Here is a 4116-nt window from a genome sequence, read left to right on the forward strand (position 1 = left end):
GATACATAGAGAGATACATAGATACACAGATACATAGACATAGATGATAGATGATGGATGGATGATAGGTGATAGATAGATAGATAGATAGATAGATAGATAGATAGATAGATAGATGATATATAGATGACAAATAGGTAGATAAGATAGATAGATAGATAGATAGATAGATAGATGACAGATAGGTGATAGATGACAGATAGGTGATAGATGACAGGTAGGACAGAATGCTGGCTTCATCTTCTAATGCTCACAATAGAACTAACAAGGAAGAACAGAGAAAAGCAGCAGCAGCAGTTGAACTCACAAAATCTAACCCTAACCAAACAAGAGCTGCAGATCTTTCTTCTGGCAACCTTTATGTCACAAAGGAAATCAAACTTTAACGTATAGACTTCACTTCTAGCAATACAGCAAACTTCATTCTTTAAGAAGTCCTGCATAAACTATAACTAACAATTTTTAGTGCACTGCTAAGCACTTAAAAAAATGCAGGAACATAAACAGCAACACTGAGCTGAAACCAGTGCACTAAACAATTGGAGCAGGCAGAGCTGACCTGGAGACAAAGGCTGATGGGGATGTGGTAGGAAACCTTGTGACCTTCTCAAACCCCAGGGCTGAACTTGAGTTACTTCTTTAAACCACATCTGGAAGAGTCTGCTTACCCACAAGGCAAGCCTTCGGGAATCCTGGTTCCAATGTGTCTGCACACAGCTTCCCTGGAGAATTCTCTCTTCTAACCCAGTCTCACTTGGGTCTGGGGTTGGCAAGGGTCATGCCTGTCTGGTCAGAGACAGGTCAAACAAAGATGGCTGTCTCCACTTGTGAGCACTTCCTGAGTGTGCAAACACAAGTGGGCAATGCATGCCAATTTAGGGCCTTGGATGAGAGTTCTCTAAGTTCGCTTAGTGAGTTCATAAAAGAAAGTAACAATAACAACAGCAACAGCAAAAACAAGAGGAAGCGAGAAATTCCAAATTACTTGGCATAACGAGACCTCAGGAAACTTCAAATGGATAATGTGTGTTAATGTGTATATACTCATATTTCATTCCTAAAAATGAGGAATCCCCTCCCCTCAAATTTAGAAGGAAGATTCTCTAAATCTAGTGGGAAGGGGGGAAGTGGAGGGTACAAGGTGTCTTGATGGAGTGGGTTTTATTCCAGGTCTTGGGTTGGGGATTGGGTCACAGGTGTTAGGTTATTTTATGTGTTTGAGAGCATGTTAAGTATTACAAACAAGCTTTGTTTCAAATACTATTTGAAATATGACTTAGGTACTTAAGAATCTTTGTTTATGTTCTTCCAAGACTTTTCCTGCTTCTTTATGTACTCAGACGTCAAGCGGTCTTTAAGACGTAAGCACAGCCTCAAAAGCTTCATCATCAGTCGTGTCTAGCGTATTTAGAAACACATTCCTCTTACCCAAACTTGACCTAGTTGTAACAGGTTGGCTTCTGTTTGCTGAACGAGGACCACCAGGTTAATTGCTTTTATTTTCTTTCAAGGCATTTTGCTTACTCCAGACTGAAGGCTGAATCCCTCCAATCCCCCTAGTGCCCTCCACCCCATCTTTATTTATCTGTGTCATTAATAACCCTTTGACACTAAGTAGTGCTGTCCATATACACATGGCTGTGTGACCATCCCCTGGGACCTGAGCAGCCTACCAGCAGCCACAGCCCCAAAGGAGAGTGACTGTCCCTCCCTCAGCAGCTGTCCGCTGCCGATCGCTCTTCTGTTAGGAAGGGGTCTAGGGGACCCTTCCTCATCCATGCTTGGAGTTTAACTGGCTTGATCTTGTGCAGGTCCTGTGCAGACAACCACAGCTGCTTGTGAACTGTGTACATCGGCCCCACCGTGTACGGAAGACAGCATTTCACAGCTCTCTTCTCCATCGACAGCTTCTACATTCTTTCTACCCGCTCTTCTGTGAAGTTCTGTGAGCCTTGGATGGTGGGGCACACCCCCAGATGAGCCCTCAAAGTTATTTATGCTCAGCCTTCTCACCATTGTTGTTAAGACCCAATGTCACTGCAAACTCATTACAAAGTTCAAAAGATTTGGTGGCTGATCTAGGAAACAAGTTACACAAGCACAAGGCAGTAGGCACCGTACATGAGCTGTCCTTTCGAGGGTCTTTGGCGGTTTGCTGGAGGAGAGTAAGATCTAAGCATGAGGCTTTCCAAAGTTATCTCCGAGCCAGCTTGAAGAGGCTGCAGGGAAGAAAACCGGCAGAGACAGCTGGTGGGTGTCTGGGTGATGTTCTCTATAGCACAGCAATGAGCTTGAGTCCAGAGACCAAAGTCTGGGAGTCTGTTACAGCGCTGGTAAATCTACACACAGCAGATTTGAGTCCATTTTACAGGCTGTACCAAACAGGGAGGCTCTAGATGGGGGTAAGGACTGTATGGTCCCAGGGATGAAGACATGACTCAATGACAGAATGTTTGCTACTCTTGCATAGAACCCAGGTTTGGTTCACAGCATCCACAAGGAGAATCACAACTGTCAGTAAGTCCAGTTCCCAGAGGTCTGACACCCTCTACTGACCTCCACAGGCATGCACACACATGGTAGACATACAGACAAAACGCTCATACACACACAATTACATTTTCTAAAAGACTACAGGACTCCTGTGGTCTCTTTAGTTCTGCCCTTGTGGAAATCTTCTAGATATTTAAATATTAGTTTTTCAGTGATGTGGTTCATGCCTGTGCATTTTCAGTCATTCATTCGTCTTGAGCTGCAATGGAACAGCAGGCCCAGTCCTGGCCCATGTGACTCTCACGGTCCAGTGGGGAGGAAATGTGAGCACATCACAGTGAAGTAGATCCTATGATCACTGTACTAGAGAATTTCATGATGGTGCGGGGCAAAGTGTCACACACAGAACGGGAAAGGAAGCTTCTCAGTCACGGTGACATCTAGCTGGACCCTAGAACTGAAGCAGGGGCTGGGGGCTGGGGGCTAGGGGCTGGGAAGGGGCTTACAGATTCCCTATCAGCCTCGGCAGAGACCCAGAGTGAGAGAGTGTCCTCTCAAATGGTTGAAAAGCTCATGGTAAAGTAGCAGAGATGGACTAGGAGGCAGGGAATGGATTTGTAATGGAGAATCGTCATTGTCAACATTACTGGATTTAGAATCATCTAGAAGGCACACTGAAAGGTAGACTCTTGCAAAAGACACACCTCTGAGTGTGTCTACAAGGTTCCAGAGAGGCTTTTACTGTAGGGAAGACCACCCTACAGGTAGGTGGTACCATGCAATAGGACTGTCCAGGGCAAAACGGAGGACTGGAGAAAGCCAGGAGAATCCCATTGTCTTCCTCCTGGTCCCCTAAGTGTGAGCGAGCGGCCACAGGTTCCCGCCGCCACAGCAGCAATTCATATGAACTCTCACAGCTTCCCTCCATGACAGACTATACTCTCATGCTGTGAATCAAGGTAACTCCTTCCTTTCTTAAGTGTTTGCCATCAGGGACTTCATCACAGTGACAAAAACATAGCTAAAGCAGGCCTGCACTGGGAAGACTTCTTAGAACATACTTTTTAATAAAGGAGGCAGGCAACTCATTCTAAGCACTCTGAGAAGGCACTGGGGGACTCCAAGCAACTGAGGAGGATCACTAGCCCACAGTGTGAACAATGGGTTGGAGGGAGGGAGGCCAAGCAGACCTGTCTGAAAGCTGTTGTCATGGCGCCTGAGAACAGAGGTAGTATCCCAAATTGGAGTAAAGGTAGGGATGTGTGTTCACCCTAGATTCAAGAGAACTGAGTCAGGGCAGCTCCAGGGGGCTTCCGAGAGCTTTCCGAGTAACAGACTGGGACTTAGTAGGCACCAGTGTGCCAGAGGGGGGAGCAGAATAAGGGTGATGGGGCCCCTTCCTTCCGTGCACTGACCTGACTTCCCTGATGTTTCACTGAAGCAGGTTTCTCCCTCTCTCTCTCTCTCTCTCTCTCTCTCTTTCTCTCTCTCTCTCTCCCTTCCTCCCTCTCTCTCTCTCCTCCCTCCCTCCCCCTTTCTCCTCTCTCTCTCTCTGTCTCTGTCTCTGTCTCTCTGTCTCTCTCTGTCTCTCTGTCTCTGTCTCTGTCTCTGTCTCTCTCTCTC

The sequence above is a fragment of the Nannospalax galili genome, unplaced genomic scaffold (assembly GCF_000622305.1).
Source record: "Nannospalax galili isolate Female #2095 unplaced genomic scaffold, S.galili_v1.0 scaffold1962, whole genome shotgun sequence".
Classification (NCBI taxonomy): domain Eukaryota; kingdom Metazoa; phylum Chordata; class Mammalia; order Rodentia; family Spalacidae; genus Nannospalax; species Nannospalax galili.